The 20,060-nt window shown below is 44.7% G+C and overlaps 2 long non-coding RNA genes across 3 annotated transcripts; one reads left to right on the top strand and one right to left on the bottom strand.

Moving 5' to 3' along the window:
- Positions 1-1,853: 1,853 nt before the first annotated feature.
- Positions 1,854-7,160, bottom strand: LOC112580300. 2 transcript variants are annotated; one of them, XR_003104649.3, is made up of 2 exons: positions 4,886-7,160; positions 1,854-2,137 (listed from the first exon to the last, which is right to left on the bottom strand). It is a non-coding gene; the product is annotated as an uncharacterized LOC112580300 (long non-coding RNA). The 2 variants fall into 2 exon arrangements; XR_003104650.3 differs by lacking the exon at positions 1,854-2,137 and adding an exon at positions 4,597-4,774.
- Positions 7,161-12,147: 4,987 nt separating this feature from the next.
- On the top strand, positions 12,148-16,153 carry LOC123330133. The gene is made up of 4 exons (XR_006545825.2): positions 12,148-12,158; positions 14,418-14,460; positions 15,195-15,230; positions 16,120-16,153. It is a non-coding gene; the product is annotated as an uncharacterized LOC123330133 (long non-coding RNA).
- Positions 16,154-20,060: the final 3,907 nt, after the last annotated feature.

The raw sequence follows: 20,060 nt of genomic DNA on the forward strand, positions 1-20,060 counted from the left end.
TAAGTGCTTACAAATTTCTAAGACTCACAAAATCTGAGAAATATTCAATATTGAGTCTGTGTCTGGTACTGATGTCAGTTTAGCTTGTTTAATTATGTCTGATGACTAGAGGCACGAGACACCAACATTCAGCCTCAGCACCACTTTCCTTGCACCTAGTTCTACTGCCAGTCAGTAGGTCACAGCTGTTGCAAAGTTTGTCAGCACAGAAGTTGACCCACACTGATGTACTGTCATAAATAACTGAGATAAATGGTAGAAAAGCCTTTAGGTAAGCTCCTTAAAAGAATTATATTTTGTTTTTCTGGATTCTCGGGAATTTAAACAATTCGAGTTTTGTTAAATTAGGTTCCATGATGAGAATTCATTGAAGAGTTAAATCAATTTTAGATAAAATACTGAAACTTTGACTTGTGAACAAGTCTGTGTTTACTTACCTTTGCCTTTTATGAAAAAAACACTAAATATATTTCAGTTTACTAAGTACATATATTGTACTACATAAAGAAAAATTAGCCATAAAATTTGTATGTCTTATAGGTTATAAAATTTAATGCTGTTAAAGAAAATCAATTGCTTGTTTCTTGGTTTAGTTTTAAGGCATTTAAAAATGCAATAAGTTTTAATATATGCTAAAAATCTCTAATAATAAATATATAAATAAAATATTACATATACAATGATATAATATATAGCATAATAATATATAGTAAAAGATTATATAATATACAGTTATAGAGTAAATATTATATACAACATATTGATATTAATATATTATAATACATAAATATATAATATTATAGATAAATTATATGCTTTACATATAATGTACAATGTACATTTATAATACATATTATATATTGTATATATTCTTATTATACATTATATAACATACATTATATATTGTTAAATATTTTATATAACATTATATATAATTTTTATATTACTAAAATATATAATTATATATAATGTCATATGAAATACTATATATTGTATATAATACATTCTATAGAATAATCTGTTATTCTACCTTATCATATATACAATTTTATATATAACTGATATATTATAAAAAGAATATTTACTATATTATATATTATAATATATAATATAATTAAACATTAAATATAATATATATTTAAATAATATATTATAGTAATAGAATATATCTTATGTATTATCATTAATACTATATTAATTCAATCATAATAAAAATAAAATTTATATATAAATTTAAAAATTCATGTAAAATTTTAAAATATAGATTATATAAATTATAATTTATATTAACATTTAATTACTATAATATCATTATATTATACTAATATAATATTATAATATTCAGAAAGCCATAACAATGTATTAAGAAAGGCCAGATCTGGGTCTTTTTGTCCCACGGACAAAACGTTCACATCAGGAAGCCATTGGAAGGTTTCTATGCACCCTTTTCATGCGCGCACTTTATCTTCTAGGCTCCAATTTCTCCTCTGGGCTCCATTGGTATACATCCTGATTGGGATGTGATTTGACGTCAGAAATTGCCTTCTCAAACCATCCAGTGCCACCGCAGCCTCTCTGCATATTCGGCTACTGAGGCAGGATTTTCTCAAAACCTGTCTGATCTCAAGTCCACAATTTGAGCCTGTGGACCTCCACTCCCCTTCCCGTTTCTCTGAACCACATCTGCACCCTATCCCCCTGGCCTCCACCCCCCACAGGGGGCTCCTGTCGACTCCTACCCCCACCCCTGCACTTTCTCCTGTTGGAGACCCGCTCCCACTCTAGGGTCCACGGGAGAGACCCTGGGCTGGACATCAGGCAAATCACACCAAAGAAACAGACCATCCACTGCATTGCATTTACTTATATCTTTATTTTACTCGGGTATCAGCTTTCAATTTTTTTTTTTTAAGTTGTAGATGGAGGGCACCACGGGTTGGGGGAGTGGGGTGTGGACAGGGTGTTTTGGGATGCGAGAAGAAGGAGTCTCATCAGTGGCATTCAGAAATAAGAATGTGAAGCGGAGAACATGGCGACGTAATAACCATCTGCAGCCCTTCACGGGGAGCATTCGCGAGGGACGAGGCTTCCCATTTCAAAGAAAACTAAAGATTCAGCAAGCTTCCAAGATATTGCTCTGGAGCGAAAAGAAGGCTCAGTTCAGTTCAGTTCAGTCACTCAGTCGTGTCCGACTCTTTGCGACCCCATGAATCGCAGCTCGCCAGGCCTCCCTGTCCATCACCAACTCCCAGAGTTCACTCAGACTCACGTCCATTGAGTGAGTGATGCCATCCAGCCATCTCATCCTCTATCATCCCCTTCTCCTCCTGCCCCCAATCCCACCCAGCAACAGAGTCTTTTCCAATGAGTCAACTCTTCGCATGAGGTGGCCAAACTACTGGAGTTTCAGCTTTAGCATCATTCCTTCCAAAGAAATCTCAGGGCTGATCTCCTTCAGAATGGACTGGTTGGATCTCCTTGCAGGCCAAGGGACTCTCAAGAATCTTCTCCAACACCACAGTTCAAAAGCATCAATCCTTCAGTGCTCAGCCTTCTTCACAGTCCAACTCTCACATCCATACATGACCACTGGAAAAACCATAGCCTTGACTAGATGGACCTTAGTTGACAAAATAATGTCTCTGCTTTTGAATATGCTATCTAGGTTGGTCATAACTTTCCTTCCAAGGAGTAGGCGTCTTTTAATTTCATGGCTGCAGTCACCATCTGCAGTGATTTTGGAGCCCCCCAAAATAAAGTCTGACACTGTTTCCACTGTTTCCCCATCTATTTCCCATGAAGTGATGGGACCGGATGCCATGATCTTCATTTTCTGAATGTTGAGCTTTAAGCCATCTTTTTCACTCTCCACTTTCACTTTCATTAAGAGGCTTTTGAGTTCCTCTTCACTTTCTGCCATAAGGGTGGTGTCATCTGCATATCTGAGGTTATTGATAGTTCTCCCAGCAATCTTGATTCCAGCTTGTGTTTCTTCCAGCCCAGCATTTCTCATGATGTACTCTGCATAGAAGTTAAATAAGCAGGGTGACAATATACAGCCTTGAGGTACTCCTTTTCCCATTTGGAACCAGTCTGTTGTTCCATGTCCAGTTCTAACTGTTGCTTCCTGACCTGCATACAGATTTCTCAAGAGGCAGGTCGGGTGGTCTGGTATTCCCATCTCTTTCAGAATTTTCCACAGTTTATTGTGATCCGCACAGTCAAAGGCTTTGGCATAGTCAATAAAGCAGAAATCGATGTTTTCCTGGAACTCTTGCTTGTTTGATGATCCAGCAGATGTTGGCACTTTGATCTCTGGTTCCTCTGCCTTTTCTAAAACCAGCTTGAGCATCTGGAAGTTCATGGTTCACGTATTGCTGAAGCCTGGCTTGAAGAATTTTGAGCATTACTTTACTAGCATGTCAGATGAGCTCAGGAAAATCCCAGTGTACAGATTGGTACCCTTGTCGCAGGACGGGGGACCCCTTCCAGGGCCCGAACCTGGGCTCTTGTCTAACACTCAGAAATGAATTGTCGGAGGAGACACGTGCTGACAAAGCAAGAGATTTTTCTTGGGAAAGGGCACCCGGGTGGAGAGCCATAGGGTAATGGAACCCAGGAGAACAGCTCTGTCACATGGCTTGTGGTCTCCAGTGTTATGGTGATGGGATTAGTTTCCGGGTTGTCTTTAGCCAATCATTCTGACTCAGAGCCCTTCCTGGTGGTGCACACCTTCTTCAGGCCAGATGGATGCCAGAGAGAAGGATTCTGGGAGGTGGCCGGACATGTGGTGTCTTCTTTGGACCTCTCCCAAACTCTTCCGGTTGGTGGAGGCTTAGTAGTTCCGTGTTCCTTGCCAGAAGCTCCTGTCGTAAAACAACTCGTGCAAATGGTTACTATGGTGCCTGGCCAGGGTGGGCAGTTTCATTCAGTGCGCTTGCCCTAACACCCTGATCAGTGGAACCATCTCTACTTAGCTAGAGAGGAAAGATTCAGCAAGCAGCTGAGAAAAGCTGACCAATCCTTGTTAGAACAAGGTGAGCAGTCTTTGCCAGAAAACCAAGGTACCCCTGACCTTGCTTTGTCTGAAGGACATTGTAGCACTGAACGGCTTCTGCCAGAAGGATGCTGCAGCATGAAAATATACTCTATGAAACATTGCAAAGCAAAATCAAACATCAAATCAAAAGGCACAGGAAGAATATGAGCAAGCTATGCGTGCTGCAAAGAAACAAGAATTTGAGAAGCAAAAAGAAGAGAGAGGAGAAGCTCCAAGGCTCTACCAACACAAGAAAATGCAAATGTTCAAAATGTGGAGCCAAAAGACTCTCAAAATGGCCAGCCAAATTCGAATTTACAAATGGAGTATTTTCTAAGAAAATACTGGGAAAGAATTAAGGGTAAAAATTTAGGGTAAAAATATCTACTTGCTATTGAGTATGTTTGTATAGGGGCTGTCCCTCCTAACATGTAACTAAATTTGTCAGTATAAACTGGATTGGGCATCTATAGCGGGAAACACACAAACAAAACAGGTGTAGAAGTCATGCCATTTTCAAATCCTTTCAATTCTCGTTCATAGTTCAGCTGATCGTCTTCCTTAAATGTGACAAGGACGTCAAGTATTCTTCACCAAATCGTTGCCAAGTCGTTTCAAATGTCGTTTAAACCGGATTTGTCCGTATTGCTTCATCACATTGTGTCTTAAAGCAATACGACATCTTGGGTGCAATGTAAATGAGAAACCAGTTTCTTGTAGCACCAGCAATCTTTCCTGTTAAAAAGCTCAAAATAGGTTTAATTACATGCAGACAAATCAGTTCAATAAATTCCTTAAACACATCTTGATAGGGTGATTCATTTGGCAGAAAGAGCATCATCTTACCCTCGAGATAAGTCCACACAAGGTGCTTTAGAAAGCACAGGAGGAGGTCTTGCATAAAAGAAGTCGTTCTGGCTCTCTCGCAAAACATAATGAATATCGCCTTGCTTTCGATCAGGCGGTGGCTGCGACTTAATTCGTAGGGGTGCCTGAGCGTCTCTGCAGAGAGGCCAGGGTCACTACAGACAGAAGCTGAAGTCGTTCACGGCTCTTCTAGTGAGGAGAGGCACCGCGCAGGGTGCAGGTTTTAAAGCACTGTGGAAGTTTGAGGGGGCGTGCCAAACCACAGCTGAGATCTGCTGGTTTTCAGACAAAAGGGCTCCAGGAAGTGGGGAGTGGGGTGGGGCCAAGCCAGCTGCTGCATATCCCTTTTTGAATAACCCAAGTGTGTTTGGAGCTCTGGAGGTGGTCTCTGAGAAGCCGGGGACCAGGACCATGGGAATATGGGTTATGTGTGTGTGAGAATCAAATATGGAGGTACTTGTGTCTTGAGAGGGCTGAGAAAGCTTGCTAGGGGTAGTGTCATTGCACCCGAATCCTTGGGCACGTTGTGGCCATCAGAAGCCGTGCAGAGACTCCACATGGTGGGAGATACAGTTCCCGAAGCTTCTTGAGTGCAGGAGTCTCTGAGGGCACTGACGGGACTGTCTGTTGACTCTAATATGGAAGGAAGATGTGTACATGAGCACTGTGTTGCCTCAGAACCCCAGGAAAGGACTAGAAGGTATGAGATGTCTGTGTCCTTAGCACATGAAACGTGCTTCCACTGCATCTCCTTGAAGGTGGATGTCATCCTGAAACCTCACACTGCTGCCGGAAGAAGTGTGGTGGGTCAGGCTGCTCTGCTCTCAAACAAGTAGACCGGCCAGGTTGGTGGAAAGAAGGAAAGTTGGCTTTATTTCAGACGCCGGCAGGCTGAGGGGAGGATGGTGGACACCTGTCCAAAGGCCAACTGACCGCTCCCCCACCCAAACCCTTCCTGGCAACCAGTGGGGCAAGAGCTTTTCCAGGCAGAAGTGTGAGGGGGTCGCTATATGCAGAAACAGCACAGTCAGCTGCTATATTTTCTATAGAAAATACGAAAAAAGAAAATTTGTTAAGACTTGTTGTCTGATTAACCAAGGTTAAAAATATCTACTTGCTATTGAGTACTTTGTATATTGACTGTCCCTCCTAACATGTAACAATTTTTCAACATAAATTGCATTCCCAAGGAAAACAGTGGCAGCTTATGGCCTGGGTGCAGTCTAGCCATCATGTAAATCACATCTCCACTTGGTGCTTCGGTATCTATAAGGTGGCTCACAGGATATGGCTCAGAATATTGTTTATAGCCCTTCAGAAACAGCTAAATATCCTCAACTATGCTTAATGACTACATTATTATCAGTCTCCTTTGACTCTTTTCCTTTGCTTTCCCATCTCTCACTTCTTTGATTGCAGTCATTCTTTGACTGAAGTTTGCCTCAGATAGAAGAAAGGCAGGCACATGGTGGGGCATGGGGGGCAAGGACCATAGGGTTCTGCTCCTGTTTCAATACCTGTGCTCCTGGAGAAAGGGGGATGCGGCTAAGACATTGTCTGCCCAGAGGGTATGCAATGGAGATGCTGAGCCCTTGGGGTACCTGTGGGAAGCCTGGAAAGGGGGAATTGTGTCCCTTTGGGAGTGCAGGCTATCTTAGATGAGACTGTTGACATACGCACTGAACAGAACAAAATATGTGCCAGTTGTTGATTGAACAGAATTAGTGGTTTTGACAATATTGGATGTTGAGTCTGGGGGCTCTAATCGATGAAGCTGCAGTATTATTAGTAGTCATCCAGTATGGAATGCCCTAAATTTCCCCCCAAATCTTAGGCCAGGCAAGGTTCGGGTGTCAAATGGAGAAATGGGGATAATCACCCCTTTAGTAATAAGGGTTTTACAAAATTTTCATCTTTGAAGACTATGTTTTCATTTACTTTGGAGCACATTAACTGTTTTAACTAGGGGGTGGGGGAGCAGTCCCTAGGATGCTGTTTTATGAAACCAATTCACAATCACAAGAAAATTGGTTTAATTTTAATATATGTTACAGTGTCTCTGCCCATAAGGGATATTTTAAAACAATGGCTAGTATGACTGGAAATTTAGGCCAGGCATCAGTTAAAGTGAAACATTATATTCTTCTATTTTATATGTAGATGCGCTTCCCTGGTGGCTCAGATGGTAAAGATTCTGCCTGTAATGCAGTAGATGGGGTTCCACCTCTGGGTTGGGAAGATCCCTGGAGAAGGGGATGGCCACCCACTCCAGTGTTCTTCCCTGGAGAATTCCATGGACAAAGGAGCCTGGAGGGCTACAGTCCGTGAGGTTGCAGAGAGTTGGACACAAGTGAGCAACTAACACTTTAACTTTTCATATGTACTTACCTGCATTGCCAGCCAGATGCTTAACCACTTAGTCCACTGGGAATCCCCAGATGTCTTTTTATCCAAAATATTTCTGCAAACACTTGGACACACAAAACTCCTCATACATACTATTCATTAAGACAGGATCACACCTGGATATGATGTGGCTCTGATGTCTGGGCTTTTATTTGTAAAAGCACGAGGCAAAGCAAACATCAGGGGCTCTTACTGGTCAAGAATGAGTGAGTGGATGTGGCGGGGGCCAAGCTTGCAATCAACGCTGATGACAGCTATTCTCTCCAGGGTCGGGTGCCCTGAAGTTACAACCCCTACAACTTTCAGAGCATTTAGTGCAGCGAGAGCCGCTTCAGTTGTGTCCAACTCTTGGCAACCCCATGGACTGTAGCCCCCCAGGGTCCTCTGTCCATGGAATTCTCCAGGCAAGAATACTGGAGTGGGTTGCCATTCCCTTCTCCCTGACCCAGGGATTGCATTTCAGGCAGATTCTCTATCATCTGAGCCAGTGAATTTAAAGTATATGTAAATGATTCAGCCTTGGGGAAGATGAATAGTCTCTGAAGAGCAGGGCTGCAGGCACTGACATTGGGCTCATTTAAATCTGGGCACATAGAACCTAGAATCCAGGAGGTTCCAGATGACCTCTGTGCTCATGAGGCTCCCTGCTATTCAGAGCTGTGGCTGATTCCCTCTGGGTAGATTCTGGGGAGAAAGGGCTTGTCTCTGATGAGGATGGTGTCCCTTCCCATGTCCTCAGCGTTCTCTTTCTCACCTACAGCTTCCTAGTCTCTGTCTCCAATCCCTGCCCACAGTATGCCCTCCTGGGGTCCATGTTGAAGCTCCCCTAGTCTCGGTCTAGTCTTTCCCATCCCGCCTATCATATTGTCTAGGCCTTCGACAGCCCTCCTCTGCTTGCTGAGCTCCTGATGAACCACCTGGGAAAAGGCAGGGCAGAAGTGGGAGCTGTCTGTGGTGCTGGAGTGGATCAGCTCAGAAATCTTCCTAGGAAAGGAGGGCCCCAGGAAGGATTTACAAGGCAGATCACACTTGTGCTCTGTAGTGTTTTCGGTTTCTTCAACAGGACCACCATGCCTGAAAGTTGAAAACTTCTCCAGCAGGTGTGTTTACTCCATCTGCAGCCCAGATTTTCACCCGAGTGGTCTAACCACAAATGAACATTCCCCACCATCATTTCCTGTTATTGCAATATGTTTTTCCGGTTTTATTTGTTTGGTGCACTAGGTCTTTGTTGCTGTGTGTGTGTTTTCTCTCTGCTGTGAGTGGAGGCTACTCTCTAGTTGGAGGATGCACACTTCTTGTTGTGGTGGCTTGTCTTGTTGTGGAACATGGGCTCTAGGCAGGCAGGGTTCAGTAGTTGTGCCTGGCCTTGGGCGTAGCTCCTCTCCACCGCCCTAAGTGCGCCGGTCGCAGCTGCCTGCATTCATGTCCTCAGTGTACCCTTTCTCACCTGCAGCTTCCTAGTCTCTGTCTCCAATCCCTGCCCACAGTATGCCCTCCTGGGGTCCATGTTGATGCCTCCCCTAGTCTCAGTCTACTCTTTCCCATCCTGCCTATCATATTGTCTAGGCAGTCAACAGCCCTCCTCTGCTTGCTGAGCTCCTGATGAACCACCTGGGAAAAGGCAGGGCAGAAGTGGGAGCTGTCTGTGGTTCTGGAGTGGATCAGCTCAGAAATCTTCCTTGGAAAGGAGGGCCCCAGGAAGGATTTACAAGGCAGATCACACTTGTGCCCTGTAGTGTTTTCAGTTTCTTCAACAGGACCACCATGCCTGAAAGTTGAAAACTTCTCCAGCAGGTGTGTTTATTCCATCTCCAGCCCAGATTCTCACCCGAGTGGTCTAACCACAAATGAACATTCCTCACGTCATTTCCTGTTATTGCAATATGTTTTCCCGGTTTTATTTTGTTTGGTTGCTGTGTGTGTGCTTTCTCTCTGCTGTGAGTGGAGGCTACTCTCTAGTTGGAGGACGCACGCTTCTTGTTGTGGTGGCTTCTCTTGTTGTGGAGCATGGGCTCTAGGCAGGCAGGCTTCAGTAGGTGTGGAGCACGGGCTTAAGTGCCCCATGGCACGTGAAATCTACCTGGACCAGGGATGGAACCCATGTCCCCTGCATTGGCAGGTGGACCCTTAACCACTGGAACACCAGGGAAGCCCTACATGTATCTTTCTTGTTACATGTAACTCTTCTTCATTTCAATGACTAGATTGAATCTTACTGCTGTTGTGTAACCACTAAGTTGTGTCTGAATCTTTTGTGACCCCATGGATTGTGACCCATCAGGCTCCATGAGATGTGCTAGGCAAGAATCCTGGAGTTGGTTGCCCTTATCTCCACCAGGAGATCTTTCCAAGCCAGGGATCGAAGCCATGTCTCTTGAATTGGCAGGTGGGTTCTTTACCACTGAGTCACCTGACAAGCCCAGGGGGACCCTGAGGTGTACCAAAAAGGGACTCAGAGCCAGGAAAAGCAAGATGATTGGCTAAAGGAAATCCAGAAGAAATGCCCCATAAAAGTGATCCTAACTACCATGAGGCCCGACTCCCCCACTCTCTTGAGGCCTCTGGTGTGTCTACCCACAAGCACCCTTTCCCTCCTAATAAACACTTTGCTTGCTTCACCATTTTACATCTCTAGGTGGGGATTCACCTCTACATAGATAATGAGTCAGGGTCTGTCACCAGCCATTCACCCTGGTGGTCTAGTGCTTAGGATCCAGTGCTCTCCCTCCCACAGCCCGACCTCAGTCTCTGGCCAGAGCTGAAACCCTGCTTCGAGTCACTGCAGGCCGAGATCAGTCTCCTGCCCGGTTGGGTGCTGACCTCCTTCCCCTGCTGGGCTGAGGCTCCGGCCAGGCACAGGGCAGAGGAAGGGCCAGATCTGGAGGAGCGAGCGCCAAGGCATCTGAGCCCCCCTGGGGTCAAGGGCTTGGGGAGGTTTTCAGAGGGCACATTCTGGAAGGGAGCCCTGAGAGACTCTGGGGAGCAGAGGTAGCACTGTGGCACAGACCCGGGTGCTTGGAGGCTGGTTCCTAATGTGAGCAGAGGGGCCCTGGTCGTCTTGAGAGGAGCTGGGAGCGCACAGGACCCAGACGCCAGTCTTCAAGGGACTGAATAGGATCAGAGCAGAGGGGAGGAGCAGCTCTTGTCAAGTCTTAAGAAAATGCACTATTGTGTTAGAGGACTTATCAGTGTGCGATGTTTATGACCAAGATTTCAGTTCGCTTATGATTTACACATCCCAACTCTGCCTGCCTAACCAACAAGACTGATTTGAACCTGGAGAGACATCACTAACATGATGGTAACAGTGTTCAGGAGACAAAGATTACCAGCTTGCCTTCCTGTATTGGTTCCTCCACTGCAGGAACCAGGACAAAATACAGAAACTGAATTTTTGCTGTTACCAGCAATGCACAAATGTTACCTTCCTGCCTGTGTGCCTGTTCAGTGGTTCTTTGTGACCCTTTGGACTGTGGCCCCCCAGGCTCCTATGTCCTTGGGGTTTCCCAGGCAAAATTACTGTAGTGGCCTGCCATTTCCTACTCCAGGGGATCTTACCCATCCAGAGACCAGACTCAAGTCCCCGGAATGTCCTGCATTGCAGTCATATTCTTTACCGCTCAGCCACCCTGACAACATATAGACTTCACCCTAAGGAAATAAATGGCTTCTGAACTCTCATGTGGCCTCCTGCCTGTTTCTGTGCCGACTTCCTTCTCCTGGAGGGCTGAGACGCCAGGCAGGGGCAGACCAGGGAAGGGCCAGATTGTAACCAAGCAGGACCCACTGAGGCTTTCCCAGAAGAAACCCCCAGTTAAGTCCTCCACCAGCCTTTTGTCTATAGAAAATCTTTCACCAAATAATCCATTTAGGGGCTTCCCTGGTGGTCTGGTGGCTAAGACTCCACCAGTCAAATTCATGGGCTGAAGGGTAGCATCCAGGTCGGGGAACAAAGATCCCTCATGCCTTCTGCTGAGGATGGGAGAAAACAAAGAATAAATTTCATCAGAGCAGTGAGAAAATCCTGAAGGGGAAAATGTCAAACAAGACAAAATAATAATACTGGAGCCATCAAACAAAGTCAAGGACTTTTCTTCCTCAAGGTCTCTTGATAATATTCTGTGCCTTATGTGTCAGCTATTTTGCAGTTACCAAAACCCCACCAGGCTGAACAAGTGAACTGCTGCCCACAGCAGGTAGACCCCAGACTGGCTGGAACAAGAAGGTTGGTGCTGCGGCCTCCCCACTGCCTCAACACCAGCCATGGCTCCATAAACACTAAAGACTCCACATACCCGCTCCAGGCTGGCACTCACGGTCTTGGGGGCACTAGGCCAATGTGGCCCATTTTTCCTAGCAAAGCAGTAAAGCTCTTTCTTTCTACTTCACCCAAACTTCTTTCTTACAGACTTCACTCTGCCTTGGTGTGCAGAGGCTGAATTTGGGTAACAAATTTGGAGTCCCGTGTGGCGTTGGCTTAGGGGTGACACCCTGGGTGTCCTCTGGCTCCATCACACTCTCTAGATTTTTCCTCCATGCAGCCTCTTTCCAGAAGGTTGGAACGCTGGGAAGATTCCTTCAGAGGCCTGATCCCTGAGGACCCGTTTCAAGGAGGCTGAGCTCCAGTCATACTCGGTCCACCAAGCGGGCAGTGGGGACACCAAAGTGGTAGAGGAAGGAAGAGGAAGGGCCGCCCTAGAGGGTGGGGAGGCCACCTTCGCCTCAAGGATGTTCCTGTTTTCCTCCAGCCCACACCAGCTTGAATTTTGCTGCTCCAAGGAATTATTTTGAGGAAGGAGAAAGACAACATCTGGGACATCGATACATCTTGGCCAGCATCTGGGTGAGTCCCCCACTGTGTATCCGAGGCTCCTTCAACATGTCCATCTGAGGAACATTTGTTTCCATCTGGGGAACATTGAGTGCCTGTCCGGTTAGTTTTCATGTTGGAGATCCCACCTGTGAGGTCTAAGGACTCAGGTCATGGACTTGGCAGGAACTGGAAACACCCGCTCTGAGCTTTATGCTTTCTGGTGTCTTCCCCCTCATATAAGATTTCCATCAGCTAATGAGATCTGGTTTGAATTTCGCTCATGGGTGTCTGATCAAAAATGGGAAATGCTCCTTTGATTTCCTCTGATAACCTCCTAGGACACATTTTGGATGACTGGTGCAAAATGACCTACACGTTTAAACCTATCAGTAAGGACAAAATAGTTTAACACCATGTAGTCACAATATTCTTTAGACTTTGGAGAAAATGGTTGTGATGAAACTCTTTTGAAATTTCAGAAGTGGTTCTTTTTGCATGTGCAGTTGGAGTGAGTGGCTTCATAACACACTTTAGTTTTCTAGAACAGTCACCCTAAGAGAACAAAGATATTCTTAGGAGAAAAGTTGATGTTAAGCCTCACCATGTACCTAAGTATTAATCCAAACACAGCCCACATTGCCTGCATTTCAGCCTTGGCTTATTTAGAAGAACTGAAACCGAGCCGGGAGACGGGTGGAAGGAGGAAAGAAAAAGAAGCCTTTGACCTCAAGTGTGAACATTTGACGGTTCTCTCTGTTTTTAATCAACTGACAAGTTTAATTGCAGTGCCTGATTCATGAAATGTAAAATGATGAAACAGATCTCTGCTCGTGTGTATGTCTCTGTGTGTGTCTTTGTCTTTAGAAAATATTCCTGAGATTAACTTCTAAACGAGCTCTATTCCATTGACTAAAAGTACAATAAGCGCTTACAAATGGAGTATTTCTGAGTCACAAAATCTGGGAAATGTTCAGAATTAAGTCTCTGGCACTGACATCAGTTTAGCTTGTTAACTGTCTGATTACTGGAGACATGAGACACCAACATTCTTTCACTGTACTTAGTTCTACTGCTAGTCACTAGGTCATACCTGTGGCAAATTTGTCAGCAAGAAATTTCACTCACACTGTTAATTTCATAAATAACTGAAATAAATAGTATAGAAGCTTTTAGGCAAGCTCTTTAAAAGAATTATACTTTGTTTTTTGGATGCGCAGGAATTTAAACCATTAGAGTTTTGTTAAATTCAATGATGAGAATTCATTGAAAATTTAAATCAATTTTAGATAAAACAGTGAAACATTGAATTCTGAACAAATCTATGTTTACTTACCTTTTCCTTTTATGAAAAAACACTAAATATTTTTGAATTTATTAAGTACATATGTCGTACAACATAAAGAAAAATTGTACCCTAAGATATGCATGTCTTATATGTTATAAAATATACTCTTGATAAAAAAAATTAAATTGCCTATTTCTTGATCTTTAGTTTTAAGAGATTTTCCTAATGTGATATGATTTAACATCTACTAAAAATAAATGGGAATTTCAGCCTCAGCATCAGTCCTTCCAATGAACACAGGACTGGTCTCCTTTAGGATGGACTGGTTGGATCTCCTTGCAGTCCAAGGGACTCTCAAGACTCTTCTCCAACACCACAGTTCAAAAGCGTCAATTCTTTAGTACTCAGCTTTCTTCACAGTCCAACTTTCACATACATACATGACGACTGGAAAAACCATAGCCTTGACTAGATGGACCTTTGTTGGCAAAGTAATATCTCTGCTTTTTAATATGCTATCTATATTGGTCATAACTTTCCTTCCAAGGTGTAAGCGTCTTTAAATTTCATGGCTGCAATCACCATCTGCAGTGATTTTGGAGCCCAAAAAAATAAAGTCTGACACTGTTTCCATTGTTTCCCCATCTATTTCCCATGAAGTGATGGGACCAGATGCCATGATCTTAGTTTTCTAAATGTTGAGCTTTAAGCCAGTTTTTCACTCTCCTTTTTCACTTTCATCAAGAGGCTTTTGAGTTCCTCTTCACTTTCTGCCATAAGGGTGGTGTCATCTGCATATCTGAGGTTATTGATATTTCTCCTGGCAATCTTGATTCCAGCTTCTGCTTCTTCCCACCCAGCGTTTCTCATGATGTGACTTTAGCAAGAATTGTGTACATTTCAGGATTGATTAAACTAAATATAAGTTAATAAAGTATATGACTTTTATTATTAATAGTAAGCTGCAACAATTCGGGAATTTGGTTTTCTCTCTCTGTTAACAGAACGAACTTTTCCTGGAATATGAGCTGCCTTGGAGAACAGATGGTAAGTCTCTTTCTCTAGCTAACTCTGAGTGTTCCAGAGGAACTGTAAGGTATCTCAGAGGGGAATATTAGATTAGCATCACTGGTATGTTAAACACCAGGGGGAACATTATCAAGTGAATGAGAAGCCTTCTCAGATTATACTGGTATGGATATTATTAACAGAGATTTGCTAAAAAAAATTATGGAATTCTTACAAACCTGGTAGGTCCCAATGTCATAATTAGGACATACCAGGGCATACCAAGTTCTGCTACCAAGTCATAATTCTGGTTATTGTAACCAAGTTTCTTAACCCATTACATTGTGCTCAGTTGTGTCACTATATCTTTCAGTCTTTAAGTCAGTCACACATAGTTATTGTACTCTGATGGTTTTGCAAAAGGTCTTCATCTCCAAGAAGATTCATAGGAGAGACCATTTTGATGAGCACTGATGTCTGATCAATTTCACATTATACCAGGCAACTAACTGGATCAGAAATTTTAAAATCCCAATTAAAAAACCCTGCTGGTATTATAAAAGTGTTTAACAAAAGATGAAATACTGAGTCAACTTGTAAATATAGTTTTAAAGTTTATGGGTTTTTTTTGCTCTTTAATATTATTGATCTGTTGGCTTTCTAGATAAAGCCCACCCCTTCCCCTCAAGCTACAATGATTGACAGCAATTGAATAAATGCACTCTGTGAGTAAAACGGAAATATGTTACTTTTCTCTCGCTTGGTTTCTCCAGAACTTAGAGATGCTTAACTCTGAGCAGCCTTATCAGGTAAATAAAAATGACTGTCTCCTGACATTTGCAATAATCTTCATATTTTGGGGCCCTTTAGAAGAGAGAAATCCACAAGCAAAATCAAATGGCAGGATTTGGGCCTGGACTTCCTGAGGTTAGAATGGTGTTGGTTCCTTGTCTTCTGGAATTCAGTCTGAGACTCTTTTTTGTACATATAGTTTTATGATTTACTTATTTAGCATTCTTGGAGGCTGGTCTTTGACGTAGTGCACAGGCTCTTCATTGCTAGTGTGGGCTTTCTCTAGTTGCAACACTAATTGTGAGTGAGACAATTCAAGCTCTAGCCTCACAGCAAAGACCACTGGGACACCGCATATTTATCAGAGGGAAACCCTCGAAAACTCATCTTGCTTGTTGCCCTCTAAAATAGGAGGACTCTTTGGAAAAATATCGCAAATCATTAATCATTATTCTCATTGTACATTAATCATTATTCTCATTGTAATATGCTTTCATATTTTTCAAATGTTTGTCCAGCGGCTATGACAAGGTGATCAAAGAGAGAAATAATATTTCCTTAACACAAACTGTTGATGCTAACAAAGCTTGGAACTTGATATTATTTCCAGCTCTTGTGTCCTTTCCTCAAATCAGATAGGTTGACTCGCCTTGGAATTGTAGCCAAGAAGGAACTTATGAGGCCTTCGTAGATCCCCACCCATGTGCACCTGCCTTTCATCTATGAACAACAACTTTAGTCAAGAATGTCTTTAATCATAGCAGTGAGACAATGCAGAAAGAAAGGAAACTGTCAAAGAAGTCAAAACAATAATATCGTAGCTATTAAACAAACTCATGGACTGTCAGTTCTGTCTCAAGGGCTATCGATAATATTCGGAGCCAGGACCTTTGACCCCTTTTACAGAATCTGAAACCTCTGCCAGATGGAAGAAGTGCACGATGCCGCCCACAAGCAGGAAGACCTGAGACCGGCTGGAAGCACAAGGGTGATGCTGCTGCTCCCTGAGACCTCATCACAGACCCAACAGAAGAGCGTCCTCGAGTTGATCAAGCTCTGCTCCTTGAACAATATAAGACTCCTCAAACCCCTCCACCACTAGACACACGGCCTTTCATTTATTTTAATATTTTATTTATTTATCTATTTATTTGGCTGCCTTCGTTCTGATTTGCAGATGTGGGATAGTCCCTACCTCTGATGGGATCTTGCTTGTAGCGCCAAGACTCATCAGCTGTGAGGTGAGGGCTCAGCTGCTTCTGGGCTGGGAGATCTTAGATTCCCCACCAGGGATCGAACCCACATCCACTGCATTTCAAGGTGGACTCTAAACCACTGGACCCCCAGGGAAGTCCCAGGACACAGTCTTGAGGGCAATTAGCCTGCTTGGTCCCCCGTGTGTGGCTAAGCAGTAAAGCTAGTTTTTCCATTTCACTTAAAACTCTCTCAGATGTAATCTGGCCCCAGTACACAGAGGCCCAATTTTGGCAAGGAGATCTGGAGGGAAGCCAGGAGCAATTGGAAGAACAGGGTCCTGGGGCAGGAGGGCTGAGGGACCTGAGTCCCAGCGGGGTGGAAGGCTGCGAGGTGCCAAACGGGACATTCCAGAGGGGAGCCCTGAGGAGGCATCCTGTGGGCAGCAGGGGCGGCGGCGCCCGCACAGACGGGCTCCTGATCTCAGCGGAGGGGCCAGAGGAACCCGGGCGGCCCCGAGAGGAGTCGGGGGCACAGGGCCCGGGCGCCAGTCTTCAAGCGACAGAATAGGGTCAGAACAGAGGGAAGGAGAAGCTATGCGCCATGGAGGAGTCCCCGAGTGTAAGGACCGCCCCGGAGCGGAAGCGTGTGGACGACAGTGTGGACTCCAAGAAGCTCCGTGCTTCCCAAGGCGGGGCCCAGGAGGCTGGCGGTTCCAACAGCGCTGGATGCACCTGAGGCCTCTATTTGCCTCAAGGAGGGAAACTGAGAATGCACCCCCGTCCCTCCCCGATCAGAGTTATTCCTCACCCTGACTTTCCCCTCCCATCTCTCAAAGCAGTGCCACTCTCTTCACCCCCTGCCCCCTAAACTCCTCCCCCATCCCCGGCTTTTCTAGATTCTTCTGGGCTCTGCACACTCGTAGTCCTGCCACATCCTCGATTCTCTGCCCCTCTCCGCTCTCCAGGTTCTGGATTTCAGACACACTGGTACCTGGGTTGCAGTGCTTCCATGTGGACACAAATCTTGTGCCACAGACAAGGAAATGACAAGGGACTCAATATAGTTCTACATACATGAACAGCTGGGGCAAATAATGCACTAGATAAAAAAAGAAAAAAGATCAAAATCCAGTCACCCCTTTGGAGCTGGAGAACTAAAGTGGGGGTCCTGGGCGTGATGCCTGCACACAGCACACCAAGCCTGTGGGCAGACCTGGATTTCAGCCCTCCCACCCAATGTTGGACCCAGCCTGCCCTCACCCCGTTTAGTGGACCAGATTCCCATGTGTGCCCCTATACCCTTCCCCCCAACCCCCCAGGAGCAAACAAGGGAACTTGTCACTTGTTTGACTCCCTGATGCACCCAGAGCCCCAATAAAACCTTGTCTGAATTTCCTGTCTGGCCTCTTATCAATGTCTATTGACTTAGGATTCCAAGAACCTTGGTGGGTATCATACCCTTCCGGCTCTGCACACTCCTAGGCCAACACCCTCCTCCCTTTCCTCCCTCCCCGCTCCCTGTGTTCTAGACGCTTCTGTCCTCGTGCCATCCCTTCCCTGGACCCTGGATCTGTTTTGCCTCCACTCTGGTCTCCTTTGGTTCACCTACTCACACATCTCAGCATCTCTCAAACTTGGTTGAAGCATGACTTCGACTTCCAAGGTGGGCATTCGCTTTCCTACAGAGCTTCTCCAGATGCTGCAGGCCCCACCCAGACCCCCTCTAAGAGAAATCCTGCCCTTCTCAGCCTGGTCCCAGCTGGAGCCTGGAAAGCCTGCCCTCTGTCCCACACTCTAGACCCCACCCCAAGACCTCTCACCATTGGCCTCCCTCACTTCCCCTGGGCTCCAGTCCAGCGACCCTTTACTCACACACCCAGGCTCAACTCACTTCCTTTGTTTTAAATTCTACAATTATTTTGTTGACAATTTTGAAAGGCACTTTCCATTTACAGCTCTTACAAAGTATTGCCTACATTCCCATGTTGTACGATCCATCCTTGAAGCTGTCTTAGGGCTTCTCAGGTGGCACTAGTGTTCAGGAATCCGCCTGCCAATGCAGGACGCACAGGAGACACGGGATCGATCCCTGGGTAGGGGAGATCGCCTGCAGAAGGAAATGGCAACCCAATCCCACTATTCCTGCCTGGAAAATTCCATGGACAGGGGAGCCTGTCTTCCTCCCAGCAGTTGGTACCTCCCCCTCCCCATATTTAAGCTCCTGCCCTCCCACTAGAAACCACTAGTTCAAAATCTCTCTCTTCTGCTTTTTTTGTTATATCCACTCCTGGCCAGGAAAGTTGTGTATATAACAATTTTTTTTTGTTATATCCACTACAAGAAAACAGTATAAAAGTATAAAAACTTTTTTCTTATATCCATTTCATATACAGTCAAGAAAGTACTGTATGTAGCAATAAAGGGTTACTTTGTGCCACTTTGTTGGATACTGTGCTGTATCCAACAGCGCAGTAAGGAGTAGCCAAAACACAACCTCTAGGAGATGGAGACTTCCCATATGTCTGTCAGAGCAAGTAAATTCAGGACCTAGACTAAAAGCAACAGAAATGCTCACATTTTTGGCATGGAGACACTGATTCATTTAGCCAAGAACAAGGTCAAAGAATCTCTTGAAAATATAGTTGCTGACCTTCTCACAGAGATTTTATGGACATTTGCAGAAGATAAATTGCAAGTCTATGAATTGGGGCCGGCCCAGAGGCCCTTCAGTGAGTGGCTTAAACACCTAGTCCAGTGGTTGCTGCTATCTGTCCTACACAAGATGGCTCTGGTGACATGGAAACAGGCGTGAGTTGCTTAAGCAGTAAGATCATATATGTCTTTAAGAAGTTTGGTCACCAACCAGCTGAATCATCATGGTTTAATTTCTATTTATATATCAGTTCAGTATCTACGCTATCATTGTGAAGTCTTAACAAGACAGCATGGAGAAGGAAATGGCAACCCACTGCAGTATTCTTGCCTGGAGAATCCCAGGGACAGAGGAGCCTGTTGGGCTGCCGTCTCTGGGGTCGCACAGAGTCGGACACGACTGACGCGATTTACAGCAGCAGCAGCAGTGACAAGACAGCATCGTGCATTATTGGGTAAAAGGACTCGTCACTGTGGGATGTTTACGGCTAAGATTTCAGTTTCCTTCTGATGTATACATCCCAACTCTGCCTGCCTAACCAACAAGACTGATTTGAACCTAGGGGAAACATCCTTAAGATTATGATAATAGTATTCAGAAGACACAGATTACCAGCTTGCCATCCTTTATTGCTTCCTCAACAGCAGTTTGCTCTAACACTTGACAAAAATTTAGAAACAGAATTTTTGCTGTTACCAGCAACACACCACCTCTTACCCTCCTGACAACGGATGACCTGTGTGCCTTTTCAGTTGCTGTTTGTGACTCTTCGGACTGTAGTCCACCAGGCTCCTATGTTCATGGGGTTTCCCAAGCAAGAAGACTGCAGTGGGGTGCCGTTTCCTATTCCAGGGGATCTTATGGACCCAGAGATCAGATGCATGTTCCCTGCATGTCCTGCATTGCAGGCATATTCTTTATCACTGAGCCCCCTAACAGTGTATGCTGCACCCCAACAGGCTCTGCCGTCCCTGGGATTCTCCAGACAAGAACACTGG

This window comes from Bubalus bubalis, chromosome 18, assembly GCF_019923935.1.
Source record: "Bubalus bubalis isolate 160015118507 breed Murrah chromosome 18, NDDB_SH_1, whole genome shotgun sequence".
Classification (NCBI taxonomy): Eukaryota; Metazoa; Chordata; class Mammalia; order Artiodactyla; family Bovidae; genus Bubalus; species Bubalus bubalis.